General features: G+C 39.2%; 1 pseudogene; it reads right to left on the reverse strand.

Annotated features, from left to right (window-relative positions):
- Positions 1-11,318: 11,318 nt before the first annotated feature.
- On the reverse strand, positions 11,319-11,417 carry LOC111549655 (annotated as a pseudogene).
- Positions 11,418-15,996: the final 4,579 nt, after the last annotated feature.

A 15,996-nucleotide genomic window follows, 5' to 3' on the forward strand; every position in this document is an offset into this window, starting at 1 on the left:
AAAAAAAAAAAAAAAAAAAAAAAAAAAAAAAAAAAAAGCCAGGCCAGACTCGGTGCCTCATGCCTGTAATCCCAGCACTTTGGGAGGCCGAGGAGGATGGATCACCTAAGGTCAGGAGTCTGAGACCAACTTGGGAAACATGGTGGAACCCTGTCTCTACTAAAAATACAAAAATTAGCCGGGTGTGGGAGCACATGCCTGTAATCCCAGCTACTCAGGAGGCTGAGGCAGGAGAATTGCTTGAACCCAGGTGACAGAGGTTACATTGAGCCAAGATCGCACCACTGCACTCCAATCTGGGCGACAGAGCAAGACTGTCTCAAAGGAAAAAAAAAAAAAAGTCAAAAAGCTACAGTTGGTGGGGAGGCTACCAAGAAAAGGAAATACTTACATACTGTTGGTGTGAATGTAAATTAGTTCGGCTACTGTGGAAAGTAGTTTGGTGATTTCTCGAAGAACTTAAAACAAAATTACCATTCAACCCAGCAATCTTCATTACTGAGTATATATCCAAAGGAAAATAAACCATTCTACCAAAAAGACACATGCACTCACGTGTTCATCACAGCACTATTCACAATAGCAAAGACATGGACTCAATCTAGGTGTCCATCAACAGTGGATTGGATTTTTAAAAATGTGATATATACATAGTATGGTATAATACACAGCCATAAAAAAGAATGAAATCATATCCTCTGAGCAACATGGATGGAGCTAGAGGTCATTATCCTAAGTGAATTAAGGCAGAAACAGAAAACCAAATGTGTTAGTATGTTTTCACAAGTGGGAGTTAAGCATTGGGTGCTCATGGACATAAAGATGACAACATTTGTGCACAAGTTTTTGTACGGAAATACGTTTTCATGGCTCTTGGGTAGATTCCCAAGATGAAGAATTGCTGGGTCATATGGGAAGTCTAATTTTAGCATTTAGAGGGACTGTCAAACTTTTCCAAAGTGGTTGCACCATTTTACTTTCCGACTAGTAGTGTATGAGCTTTCCAATTTCCACACATCCTTACCAACAATTGTTATTTTCTGCCTATATTATTATAGCCATTCTAGTGGGTGAGAAGTGATATCTCATTGTGCTTTTGATTTATATTTTCCTAGTGACTTTTCATGTGGTCATTTGTATATTTTTCTCTTGAAAAATATCTTGTAATCATTTGCCCATTCCTAACTTAGATCATTTGTCATTTTTTATTGATTTGTGTTTTTTATATTCTAGTCCCTTATCAGACAGTATAACTTGCAAATATGTTCTCCTATTCTGTGGGGCTGTTTTTTCACTTGTTGGTGTCCTTTAAAGCACAAAAGTTTTTTATTTTGATTAAGTTCAACTTATCAACTTTTTTTTTCTCTTTTATTATTTGTGCTCTTGATGTTGCATCTAAGAAAGTACTGCCTAACTCAAAGTCACAAAGATTTACTGCTTAACTCAGGTCAAAAGAGTTAGTTTTCTTCTAAAAGTTTTATATTTTAGCTTCTACATTTAGGCCTACGATTCACTTTGAGTTAATTATTGTGTACGATCTTAGGGGTCCAAATTAATTCTTTTGCATGTGGATATCTAGTTGCCCAGCACCACTTGTTGAAAAGACCATTTTTCCCCATTGAATTATCTTGGCTCTTTTGTTGAAAATCAACTGATTATAACTGTTAGGGTTTATTTGTGATTCTCAATTCTGTTCCATTGATCTGTATGTTTATCCTTAGTAACACACTGTCTTGATTACTGTAGTTTTGTTGTAAGTTTTGAAATTGGGAAGTGTGAATCCACCAACTTTGTTCATCATTGTTTTGGCTTTTATGAGTCCCATGCATTTCCGTATACATTTTAAGAGCAGCAGAAATTGACAAGTTGTTTCTAAAATTCATTAAAAACCCTCACTTCTAAGAAACAATTAAAATATTTTCTTTCCAACCCAGGGTGAAATTGGATAAGGACGACTGGGCAGGTCCATTTTTGAGTTGTGGAGATGGGGGATGGGTTATTTGAAAGGGGGACCAACCTAATGGAGGAGGGGAATAAAGGAACCACAAAGTTTGGTAAACTTCCCACCCTGGTGAGAGGAATGTTTGTTCAGAGGAGGCAGTTTGTTCTAACACCAGGGAATATTATGAAAGATAATTGAAATTGTAAAGTCCATTGATCTCCCCAGAAGACAAAAAGGTCTCTAAGTAAGCAGTATTGTTAGCTTGTTGATTCTTATAGAAGAAGATTTTCATCCAACCAAGGGAAGCAGCTGGGCCTTTCTCAGGGCTGTAAGACAGGAAAAAAATGAAGAAATTCCCCTCTGTCTTTTCTTACCTCTCTCTGTGGCCAGCCCTAACTTTTGTCCATCTTCGTTACCCTTCCCTTTTATAAGCTCCCCAAAAAGAGGGAGAGGAGAAAGAGAAAAAGAAGAAAACCATAGTGGGAGAGAGGGTTACAGATGCTGGGGATAGAGGAGGAATTCTGAAGCATTTCAAATTAAAGATCCCTAAGGTACTATGGGTGGAACCTACTAAGTAATATGATGACTTGTAGCAAGAGCCATAAGGATGATCACATCTTCAACTCAGTAATCCAACTCCTGGGAATTTATGTAAGGAAATAAGACATGCAAAAACTATGAGTGGGAATGTTAATGAAAATATTATCTATAATGGTGCAAACGGGAACAACCTAAATCTCCAGAATAGAAGCATGTTTTATGACATCATGGCATGTAAAGATGGCAGATTATAATACTAGCTTCACTGTCAAAATATACTCTGAATTGCATCACTTATTCTGTATTATGCTGGATCAAGTCACCATTATCCCTCACCTGAATTAGTGCAACGGCCTCCCAACTGGCATTTCTGCTTTCAGCCTTGTTCTCCACACCCAGTCTACTCTCAATACAGCAGTCTTAGCAGTCCTTTAAAAACTTAATTGTAAAATTCATATGGAATCATAAAAGAGCCTAAATAGCCAAAGCAATCCTAAGCAAAAAGAACAAATCTGGAGGCATCACATTACCCAACTTCAAATTATACTACAAGGCTATAGTAACCAAAACAGCATGGTACTGATATAAAAGTAGGTACATAGACCGGTGGAACAGACTAGAGAACCTGGACATAAAGCCAGATACTTAGAACCAACTGATCTTCAACAAAGCATACAAAAACATAAATTGGGGAAAGGACACCCTATTTAATAAATGGTTCTGTGAAAACTGGACGGCCACTGGATAGAAGAATGAAACTGGATCCATCTCTCTCACCACATACAAAAATCAACCTAAGAGGGAATAAAGACTTAAATATAAGACCTGAAACCATAAAAATTCTAGAAGAAAACATAGAAAAAATTCTTCTGGACATTGGTTTAGGCAAAAAAATTATGACTAAGACTCCAAAAGCAAGTGTAACAAAAATTAAAATAAATAAATGGAACCTGATTAAACTAAAAGGCTTTTGTGCAGTAAAATATATAATCATCAGAGTAAATAGAAAACCCACAGAATCAGAGAAGATATTTGCAAGCTATCCATCCAAGAAAGGACTAATATCCAGGATCGACAAGGAGCTCAAACAAATCAGCAGGAAAAAAAAAAAAAAAGAAAAAAGAAAAAACAAATAATTCCATTAAAAAGTGGGCAATTTACATAAATAAATGCTTCTCAAAAGAAGATACACAAATGACCAACAAACATGAAAAAAAGTTCAACATCACTGATCATCAGGGAAATGCCAATCAAAACCACAATGAGATACCACTTTACCCCAACCAGAATGGCCATTATTAAAAATACAAAAAGCAATAGATGTTGTCACAGATGTGGTGAAAAGGGAACACTTATACACTGTTAGTGGGAATGTAAATTAATATAACATCTATGGAAAACAGTATGACGATATCTCAAGGAACTAAAAGTCACAATCCCACTATTGGGTATCTACCCAAAGGAAAATAAGTCATTATATCAAAAAGACATCTGCACATGCATGTTTACCGCAGCACAATTGACAACTGCAAAGGTATAGAACTAACCTAAGAGCCCATCAACCAATGAGTGGATAAAGAAAATGCGGTATAGATATGCCATGGAATGCTACTCAGCCATAAAAAAGAATGAAATAATGTCTTTTGCACAACTTGGATGGAGCTGGAGGCCATTATTTTAAGTGAAATAACTCAGGAATGGAAAACCAAATACCATATGTTCTCACTTATTAGTGGGAGTTAAGTTATGGGTACACTAAGGCTTACAAAGTGGTATAATGGTCATTCGAGATTCAGACAGGGGAAGGTTGGGAGGAAGGTGAGGGATAAAAAACTGCATATTGGGTACAATGTATACTACTTGGGTGACAGGTGTACCAAAATATCAGACTTCACCACTATACAATTCATCCATGTAACCAAACACCACTTATACCCCAAAAGTTATTGAAATAAAAACATATTTAAAATTTAAAAAAGAAAACCTAAATGTGTCATCCACTACTCAAAAGTTTCCATGGCTCCTTCTCATTTAGTATAAAAGCCAATGTCTTTGATTAGTCCTGGGCCCTACCTCATCTGTCCTCCACCTGTGACCTCATCTGATATTTTTCTTCCTGTACACTCCATTCTGAACATATAGCCTCCTAACTGTTTCTTGAATATACCAGGCCTCCTCCTGCCCCAGTGACTTTTGACCTTCTGTCTGCCTCAGAGTATCTTCTCCCAGATATCCATTAGTTTGTTCCTTCACTACCTTCAGATCTTTGTTCAAATGCAACCAATGATACTTTCTTCTCCTGACCATCCTATTTAAACTCACTGTCTTCCTCCCATCCCTCAGCCTCTAGCATATCCTGTTCTTCTTCCTTGCTTTATTCTTCCAACGCTTATCATTTTACTTGACTTATTTATCTGAGCTGTTGTCTATTCCTCCCCCGCCACCTGTGCTCTATGAGAGGAAGGATTTATGTATTTTCCTCGCTACTGTATCTTCAGTGTCTTGATTATTCCTGGCACAGAGTAGCTGCTTAATAAATATTTACTGAATGAGTGAATACATCCACAAAAGTAGTGATTATGAACATTAGGTCATAACTTGAAAAGTGGAAATATGTAACTGTAAGCTGTGATGTGCACAGTGGCTGTGGCAATGTGGTGTAGCACAGTCTGGGAACTGCAGATGAGAGAGATCTGGATTTGAATCCTGAGTTCACTCCTTCCTAGTTATGTGAACTTCAGCAAGTGTACCTAACTTCTCCATTTTATCATCTGTGGAACAGGTAGAATAATGCCTCCTTCACAGAATGGTGAAAATTAAATGAGAAGATGTAGGAAAAACCTGATACCTAATAGGCGTTCTGTGCACATTAACATTCTCCTAAAGAATATATATCCAGTGGGTAAGAACTGCAAAATAATTCGGTGTTTCAAAGACAGGGATTATGCACTTTTATGAAAAAATTTTAATACACAGGTCCTCTCTAAGCATGGATATATATATAAAAAGAGTGCCAGACTAGGAGTATGGAGACCTGAGTTCTGGGTTCACCTCTGATACAAGCTGTGTGACATTAAGCAAATCCTAACCTCTTGGGACTGTTTTTTCATCTGCAAAATGAAGAGGCAGAATTTAGTAAGTCTGAGTCCCATCAATGCTTAAAATTCTATAATTCAGAAAGGCAGGTCATTCCACCTAGTTTCATCCCGCTTCAGCCCAGCCTTACTCAGATGTGCTGGCCAGATGTTTCTAATCTTACGCATAAAAGACTGTATTTGGTATTCAGAGGCCAAAAGAAACTGGACAATTTAGGAAAAGTACTAAGCAGATGAGTTTTCCTTCTGTCTGATTCTTAAACAGCTACATGACTATTATTCAAACTTAAGAAAACAGGAAAAGAAAAGCAAGTATGCGTATTTAGGTTTGAATCAACTACGTGAATATTTAGCCATGAAGAAAACTGCTTTTTTGTGTGTGTTTTATTAATTATTATTTGTACAACAACCAAAAAGTAGATGTCAGCAGTTTTCAACTGTAACTATAACCTTGTACCATGTGGCTGTGAGCCGAAGCACAGGAGGGAGTGGCTGGAAGGGAATCTGGCTAGAGCCTTCCCCTGCTCTGGAAAGCTGGTGGCTTTGTTTTTTTCACATTGCTACACCGAGGTGGAGGAGACGAGGATGTTTGGGTTTACAGGCCACCAGCCCACCAGCCACTGTCAGCAAGTTTGTAGCCCTGGCTTCACTTCCCTGAAAGGGCGGGGGAGTTTCAGCTGCCCTGGCCTCCCTCCAGCAACTGAGCCACAGAGGATTCAAATACCCCATCAGTTGCAAGGCCCTGACTTTACCCAGCTGAAAACTGACTATCTCATCTGGGAAGGGTCAGTTAAAAAATGACAGAACTGCCTAAAGTAAGCAAAGGGAACAACCACAACAGAAACTTTCTCTGCGATGTTTCTTTATAATTACCGGCCCATCCCACCAGGGCTCTGGCTTGAGTCCCCTTCCACTCTCCCTGCCCCCACAGGACCCTGTTTGAGTAAGTCCTAGCTGACCTGAGGATCGCCTCCCTGTCTACGTGCCTCTGTCCCGCCCTCTCCATGGAGGGGAGGGAGGCTCCAGATTGCAGGAAGTTTTGAGAATGGAGTTTGAGGATTGTCAGGCAAGAAACCCTCTAGAACTCATTCATTAGGACCCCTAATAGATGAGTAAACAGCTTAAATGAAGTGCCTAAAGTTGAGAGCAAGTGTGGGACAGAACTGGTTTTCTTCTTGCTAACCGAGTGCTCTTTCCAGGTAATCATATACTGTTGTAAGGGACTAAAGATAAGGAAACTAACATTGAAGTTCTCTTTCTCCACCTTTTCATTCTAAACAAATCCTACTTTGTTGAACTTTACAACTTTATAGATAGGCCATGCATGGTCGCTCATGCCTATAATCCTAGCACTTTGGGAGGTCGAGGCAGGTGGATCATGAGGTCAGGAGTTCAAGACCAGCCTGGCCAAGATGGTGAAATCCTGTCTCGACTAAAAATACAAAAAAAAAAAAAAAAAAAAAAAAATTAGCTGGGTGTGGTGGCGGGTGCTTGTAATCCCAGCTACTCGGGAGACTGAGGCAGAGAATTGCTTGAACCCTGGAGGCAGAGTTTGCAGTGAGCTGAGATCATACCACTGCACTCCAGCCTGGGCGACAGAGCAAGACTCAATCTCAAAAAAACAAAAACAAAAAACAAAACAAAACAAAACAACCAAAAAACAAACAAAAAAATGCTTTATAGATAAACATATTTTGAATTTAGACTTGAGGACAAGGACTAAATATTACACTCTGTGTACCTTGTTCGTATTTCAGAGTTCATGAAGTGTATTCATGGCCAGCAGCCAAGTAGAGTGGGTAGGACATTGGCTTCAGAGTTCAGCAAGTCTCAGAATCCCATCTCCGCACATTCTAGCTGCGTAAACTTGTAAGCAGATTATCTACTCTAAAACTTAGTTTCCACATTTGCAAAAGGGGAACAATAATAGCTCCACCTTATTATTTTGCCATGAGGATTTCATGAGATGATACACGTAATGCACATTGAAAAACTCAACAAATGTTAGAAATTGTAAATAGTCCTGGAAGGCATTTATCATTCCCGTTTTACAGATGGGAAAATTAAAGCTCAGAGAGTTTAAGGGCTAGAGCCATATAATTGGTTAGTAAGGTAGCTAGGATTTAGCTCAGCCTCCCAGCTCCATATCCACAGTACTTGCTGCCCCACCACTGAGTGTAGACAACTGAGGTGGCTCTAAGCTATGGGTCAAATATGTCTGTCCATATCATCATGGAATGACATGTTATTTATTAAGTCCACACATGCTTGAGGTGCCAGGAAATGGATGCCTCCGGGGTGAGGTAGGCTCTTCATGTGCAGCCTTCATGTGCAGATTCCAGCCAAGGAAACCAAGCCTGGCACTAATCCGTTGCCCAAGCCCAGGGACGTCCCAGGGACGGAGTAGGTCGGAAGTCCTTGAATATCCTCAGCCTTCCTTTCCTTTGGCAATGCTTCCTTGATGCTCTAAGAATATTTTGCTTACCCTGATATTAGAGCCCTCTTTACACTCTCAAGCGTTCTGGTATTTTGGGTGTCCATCTGATTCTCCTGTTGAAACAGTGGACTCCAAAGTGAAGTGCTCAAAATGGTACATAGGGGTATGAGAAAAACATATGTGAATACTTGCTTCTATTTATTTTTAAATCTAAAATATTAAGAAAATTAGGTTTTACCAATATTAAAATATCACAGTAGAGCATATATAATTTATAGTAAACATGCAATTAGTAGGCATATATGCTGGTTTTCTTTTCTTTATATTTCTTTCTTTTTTTTTTTTTTTGATGGAGTGGTATGAAGAAAAGAGACTAGAGGTAACTGTTCTGGAAAGTAAGCTCCTACAGGCAGAAGCTGTGTCTTTTTCTAATGTGTATTCCACCCCTCCCTCATTACCTAGCACTAAATGACTCTTCCCTGATTAAATGAATTTGGCATCTACGTAAACTTGATTGTCTTTCTTGTTTTTCCTCTCCTTTTGCCATCCATCTGATATAATATTATGTCTTATTCAATATTCTCCCAAGACCTGAACAAATAATAAAGCTGTGTTAGTAAAGAGTGCAAATTGCCATAAAAAGACTGAAAAATACAAGATTCATAGTCCCCAAGGAGATGGTTAATGGTAGTCAATAAGGCATATAGTGGGCAAAAGAAAAGCTAAATGTAAAACTTCATGGAAGAACTCATGGACACAAAGTCAGGCTGGGAGCCCCAGCACTACAGTCTGAGAAATCAAATGAATGTAATCTGAGCATATGTGTATTTTCAAACTAACAATTGCCCTCCCTCTCCTCTGAAACTTGCAAAAAGCAATGCAACACAATACAATGAGCCAGGGTCTTGGAGAAAGAAAGAAGTCCCAACTCTGTCACTGTCCTGGTTGGGTGATCTTGGGCAAGGTCCCTAATCACTCCCACTCCCAGGAAAATAGTTCCTCACCTACAAACGAGGTTGAGCTAGATGATTTTGGAGGTTCCTTCATGCTTTGAAGCAACCCATGTTTTCTTCCTGAGGCAATTTATACTTCAAGTGACACCATGAAGCTCACTGGACCAAAAATATCACCTTACCACCAAGCCTTTCATGGTTTGTGACATCCTCTCCTCAGGCACCGTGTCTCCATGTGGTGCTTCCCAACCTAGCAATAACTTACTGGCATGAATCCACTTCAAGTATGAGTTATATCCATAATGCATGTAGAGTGGGAAAGCAAGATATGAAAGATTATATATGTGGTATGCATATGTCTATAAATACATACAAATGTATGTGCATACACATAGAAAAAGAACTGAAAGATACTCAGCATACCTTCAATGGTGATTATTCCTAGGGAATAGGAAAGCAAGATGAAGGTATGAATTTTACCATTTACTTTAAATTCTCCTATATTTTTGTTGTTTTTAAAAAATAAACTATTTTACTATTTAAAAATAAAACATTTTAAAAATAAATATTAAGGTCCTATACAAATGTTTAATAATATTTGTAATAAGTAGCACCAGTTTCTTCAAGAGGCCCTACCAGAAGCAAATCTGCATCTTGATACTGCATTAGAGCCTTGGCTGAAGTACTAATAATACCCGAACATTCTATGGAGGATAGGGCCCTGGACTGGGAGACCCTAATCACATAATCAGAAACTCTTATTTGAGTAATCTTGGGCAACCTGAGTTTTCCCAAACTTTACTCGAGTTTGGTTTTCTCGACTAGAAAACAATGCTTTTGAACTAAATCCTCTATTGGGAACTTTCTACTCTGAAGTCCTGTGATTCTTAACAACAGGACATGCAAAAGACACAGGAAAGTGAGTATGTCCTATGGCAGCCAGGATACTTTCCCCCAAAGCAAAGTGAAAACTGATGTGAAACTCCTTCTTCCTTCCTTATTTTCCTCTCTCTCTCTCTCTCCACCTCTGTTATCTAAATGCTCTATATTTGAAGCATTCATCACTTTATAGGCCCTGATGGGATACAGAGGACAACCTTTTACTTTAGAAGCGGAAAATGTCAGATACTTATTTTCCAGCTTCCCTTACAGGTATGCATAAGCATAAGGATCTGCATTGCTTTTTGACTCAGGAGCTAGTGACCTCAAATAGCAAAGACTGCTGAATCTGTTCTGCAGCAGGAAGTGGCATTAGTTGTAATAACAACATTCATTTTCCAGATGCTACAGCGGTGGTTGTTCTGGTGGTTCTAGCAGCAGGGACCAGCATCCAGGCTTGGGGCATTCACTGAGCAGTGGTTTCCATGCAGTGGGGGCATTGATGACTTCATGATATTGTTCTGCGGTACAATTTTAGGTGTTGCTTCTGGCTATGTAGCCTCTAAACCTGGGTTTCTAGTCCTCCTGGAGAGCCTGTGAACTACCTAATATTTTTTTTAATAAATTCATTTACTGCTTAGATTAACTACAAATTGTTTCTATTGCTTGTGACCAAAAACGTTTACTAATGCACCTGTTATTTTTTTAAAATCATGCACTTGGAGATTATATATATACACACACACACATGTTTTTAAGGGAAAAAAACTCTCCTTCCCTTCCCTTTGTTGATCCCTTATTTTCCCAGTTTCTTCTCTAGAGGCAGTCATAATGATTTGTTTCTTATGTATTCCTCCAGAGATATCTTGTGTGTACACAAGCACATCTATGTATTGAAGAAAAGTTACTAAAAATCACTCAAATAGGATCACTCCATATACACTGCTTCATACTTTGCTTGTAATCTTAAGACTACATGTTAGAGATAATTCCATAAGTATAAAGCTGCCTCATTCTTTTTATTATGTTTATTTTTAGAGACAGGGTCTTGCTCTGTCTCCCAGGCTGGAGTGCTGTGGTGTGATTGTAGCTCACTGCAACCTCTAACTCTTGAGCTCAGAGGATCCTCCTGCTTCAGTCTCCCAAGTAGCTGGGACAACAGGTACGTGCCACCACTCCCCACTAATTTTTTATTTTTTGTAGAGTCAGGCCTTGCCATGTTGCCCAGGCTGGTCTCAAACTCCTGGCCTCAATTGATCCTCCCATCTCGGTCTCCCAAAGTGCTGGGATTACAAGTGTGAGTGACTGTGCCTGGCCTGCCTCATTCTTTTTATTGGCTGCTTAGTATCCCTCTGAATGAATATACAATAATTTATGTAGCCAGTTTCCTCCTATAAGCAGTTGAATTGCTTACAGTTTTTGTGGCTACAAATAATGCTGCAATGAATATCGTTGTAAATATGTATTTTTAAAAATATATGGAATGCTTCATGCATGTCATCCTTGTGCAGGGGCCACGACAATCTTCTCTGTATCCTTCCAATTTTAGCATATGTGTAGCTGAAGTGAGCAAGTAAATATATCTTAATGTCCAGTGCAAGCAGATACATGTCTGATAGTGAAGTTGCAGCGTCAAAAGGTAAATGTAACTTTAAAACTTTGACAGATAGCACCAAAATGCATTGCAAATTTAGTAACAAGTTTTAATCCAGCTAAAAATATTTTAGACTCCTCGTCTCACCAAATCTTTATCTCACCAATGTATATTATCAGATTTTATAATTTTGCTGTTCTAATAGGTAAAAATTGATTTTCTCATTGTTCTGATTTTCATTCTTTAATTTATGAGTGAGGTTGAACATTTTTCATGTATTTAAAAGCCATTTGTATGTATTCACCTGTGTTGTCTATTCATGTCCTTTGCCTGTTGTTTTCTATTGGATTTTTACCTGTGTTCAATTCCTTTGTAAAAACTTCGTCTTTTTTTTTTTTCTAAAATAGGTTCTTGCTTTGTCACCCAGACTGGAGCTGCAGTCTGGCATCCTCCTGCCTCGGCCTTGTTTTTTTGAGACGAAGTCTCACGCTGTCACCTGGGCTGGAGTGCAGTGGCCCTATCTCGGCTCACTGCAACCTCCGCCTTCCAGGCTCAAGCGATTCTCCTGCCTCAGTCTCCCGAGTAGCTGGGATTACAGGCACGTGTTACCACTTCCGGCTAATTGTTTTGTATTTTTCGTAGAGACGGGGTTTCACCATGTTGGCCAGACTGGTCTTGAACTCCTGACCTCAAGTGATCTGCCTGCCTCAGCCCTCCCAAAGTGCTGGGATTACAGGCGTGAGCCACAGCACCCAGCCCTGCCTCAGCCTTTTAAAGTGCTAGGATTACAAGTGTAAGCCACCACACCTGGTCAAAATTCCATATTTTAAAGTAAATTAGCATTTTGTCATACTTGCTGCAAATTTTTTTCCCAATTTGTTTTTGGTTTTCTGACCTTTTAAACTTTGATTTGATTTTTGGTTTTTGCTTTGCATAAATCTTTAATTTTCGCAAAGCCAAATTTGTCTATATTTTTGCTTATGGCTCTGGATTTGTTTGGAATGGCTTTTGGCTGGGTAGCTTCTCATGGTTTCAACATTGAAGCTGCTAATTTAGAAAAACAACACTTGAGACTTCTGGTTAAAGACAGCAGATTAAACACATGCTCCACTCCCTCCTAGAACTTAACCAAAATTTAATGTTTTGATTAAGTGATACATTCACATGGTTTTAAAACCAGAAAAATACAAAGAGGCACAGTCTGAAACGTTTCCCTCATCTATGTCTCCCATCAGCTCAGTTCCCACTTTCTCCTGGTCCAGAAATAAGGACTGTTATACTTTCTTATGCATGTTTCCAGAGTTTCTTTATGCGTATGTAAGCAAGTAAGAATTTTGGTAAACTTTTTTTTAAGGAGAAACCTACAAGGACAAAAGACTATAAAAAGGACAAGAGTAAGAAAGATAATTTTAAAAGCTGGAACATAAGGCCAGGCACAGTGGCTCACGCCTGTAATCCCAGCACTTTGGGAGGCTGAGGCAGGTGGATCACTTGAGGTCAGGAGTTCAAGACCAGCCTGGCCAACATGGTAAAAATCCATCTCTACTAAAAATACAAAAATTAGCCAGGTATGGTGGCGGGTGCCTGTAGTCTCATCTACTTGGGAGGCTGAGGCAGGAGAATCACTTGAACTGGGAAGGTCGGGGGTGGGGTTGCAGTTAGCTGAGACTTAGCCACTGTACTCCAGCCTGGGTGACAGAGTGAGACTGTGTCTCAAAAATAAAATAACATAACATAACATAACATAAAATAAAATCTAAACAAATAAAAGCTAGAATATAGATGAATGAATGGTAACTGAATCAAGAGACCTGAGAAAGCTGAATCCTAAGCCTGAAGATGAGAAAGGTAAAGCAACTCACTTTACATTTCAGAATCCCCCAAATGCTCAGCAGTTGGTGGCACCAAGTACTTTTGGAAACAAGGATGAAGTTGTGGCTAAAAACAGTAAGTTGAATTGAAAATCAGTTCAGGAAACAATGAAAGCCCCAGGCCCCCTCTTCCTCTTGCTGTTAGATGGATTGCCCCTTCTCCACAATGTCCAAGTATGGAGGTTTTTCTGGTGGGAGAGTAAGACAGAGAAGGGACAAGGCACTATTGTGTGAAAGGACAACATGCTGGGAAAAAATAGGAGATTATACATATTGCCTTCTGCCGCCTTCTCTTACTTAGGGAACCCTGACAGCCAGCCTGAATATTAGGAAAGCCGTCTCCGAAACTCTGACACACTGGAGACAAATGCTCTAAAGATAACGCAGAAATGACAGCATCTGTGAAAGAAAAAGAAAACAAGAAGTATTAATAATATCTCCAGAGAAATAAGAGAACTAGTGCATATATGAAATAGGAACAGAATGCTATTTTTTTAAAAGGAATATTTAGAGAACAAAAAAAAACCTTAGAAATTCAAATACGATAGCAAAAATATAAAAAAGCTTACTAGGTTTGGAAAGTAGAAAGGAAAGCAGAAAGATAACAGATGGAAAATAAAAACTATAAGAGCAAAATTAATTTATCTGGGAGATGACCCCAGGAAACATCTGTAGGGGAGTAAAGTAATGAGAAAAGGATCGTACGGAAGTTAATATATCTAGCAAGTTACTGTGGACAAGTGGAACTTGACTCCATTGGGAAACTCTGGGAGGCCTGTGTAGAAAGCATGCTTCAGGGTTAAACCCCCTCATGGTTGAGCAAGCTGGGATATTTATCTACTAACTCTCATCAGTCATTGGTTAAGGGTCTCTCCCAGGGAAAAGGGGGTTAATTCCCCAACACTTCCTGAGCAAACTTTCAGTAGCTTTTTCTAAGCCCTGAGGCAAAGAGACATGTGTGCTGGCAATTTTGAAGGCCTGGATGTTAACTGCCAAGAGAATTCGGGCAGGGCACTGATGGCAAATGTTATATCTTCCCTGCACTCTCTCTTAGGAAACTACTGAAGAATGTGTTCCACCAAAACAGTGCTGTGAGTCAAGAAAGAGGAAGAGGTGGAATTCAGGAACCAGAGCACTCAACACAGAGGTGAAGAGAGTCCCCAGGATGTGGGTGAAGGGAAGTCCCAAGATGACAGATGTACAGCAGGCCTAGAGGTCAGTCAGCCCAGAGAGGAGCAGATCAGTAGGCTCTGGAAGAGCTCGCTTCCAGATGAAATTGATGGAATACCAAGTTTGTTCGGACATAATGAGAGGAGACTTAAACAGCTAGAGAGGAGTATGGATTAAATTAGTGACATATGCACAGAAAAACTAGGCAGATGAAAAATGAGACCATTATTAACTCCAGAGAAAGCAAAACCGTTTTGAAGAAAGTGATCATAATTTATTACACAACACAGGTGTGAACAGTATTTATTTGATCATAGTAATATAAACACTGAGTGTCAGTTTAGTAATGACATAGAAATATAAGCCCATGCAGTATAGGAAGAGGCGAAAACTGAATCCCCATCTTCCACAGTGGAAAGTCAATAGAGAAAACTAAGAAGTAGCTATTTACAGATACAATGATTTCCCTCCTCCCCCTAAAAAAAGATTTAGTGAAAGCATTGAAAGTGATTTCCTCTGAGGAGTGGGAAATGAAGGGGTGGAGTGGGGGAATGCTATTTCTTGTAATTAGTAATTTAGAACTATTTGATTCTTTAAACTATGTGCATATTTAACTTTGATGTTTAAAAAAACTAAATAAAACTCAGTAATCATTTTTCCTTTGCTGTATGAAAAAGGGAGGAGGTGAGATGGAAAATGCGCATCATTCCTAGCTGATAAGGAAACTGGGCAGGCAAAATGAAACCTTCTTGTTCCATGAGTCCATCAACCAGCAGGGTCAATGTCTTTTCAATCTTCTTGAGGCAGAAGAAAAGCTATGAGCAACTGGGAAATTAAAACTTAAATTCCTTTGAAAGAGCCATTGATGCCAAACTGACCTGAAATCTGGGGCTACCCTAAGAGGGTTTTGGCCCAAATAAACAGTCCAGGATAAGTACAAAGAAAGGGTTCTTTCAAATGCAAAAATGAAACCAGGATTATATTAAGGGAGCTAGTAACAGCACTTGAGTGTAAGTAGAATGCATTCTTAATTATGTCTAATATGAATTTCTTTAAATTCTTTAAATGCCAGTTGTTTTAAAATACAGAAATTAAAAATGTTACTATTTTGATTTATAGTTTTAATTTTAAAAACCATGGGAGTACTTTGTACAGTCTTTTAATTAACCATATCTATGATTGAAATTGCACACTGTGGCCGGGCACGGTGGCTCACGCCTGTAATCCCAGCACTTTGGGAGGCCGAGGCGGGCGGATCACAAGGTCAGGAGATTGAGACCACGGTGAAACCCCGTCTCTACTAAAAATACAAAAAATTAGCTGGTGCGGTGGCGGGCGCCTGTAGTTCCAGCTACTCAGGAAGCTGAAGCAGGAGAATGGCATGAACCCGGGTGGCAGAGCTTGCAGTGAGCCGAGATCCCACCACTGCACTCCAGCCTGGGAGACAGAGTGACACTCCGTCTCAAAGAAAGAAAGAAAGAAAGAAAGAAAGAAAGAAAGAAAGAAAGAAAGAAA

Source organism: Piliocolobus tephrosceles, chromosome 1 (genome assembly GCF_002776525.5).
Source record: "Piliocolobus tephrosceles isolate RC106 chromosome 1, ASM277652v3, whole genome shotgun sequence".
In the NCBI taxonomy this organism is placed as follows: domain Eukaryota; kingdom Metazoa; phylum Chordata; class Mammalia; order Primates; family Cercopithecidae; genus Piliocolobus; species Piliocolobus tephrosceles.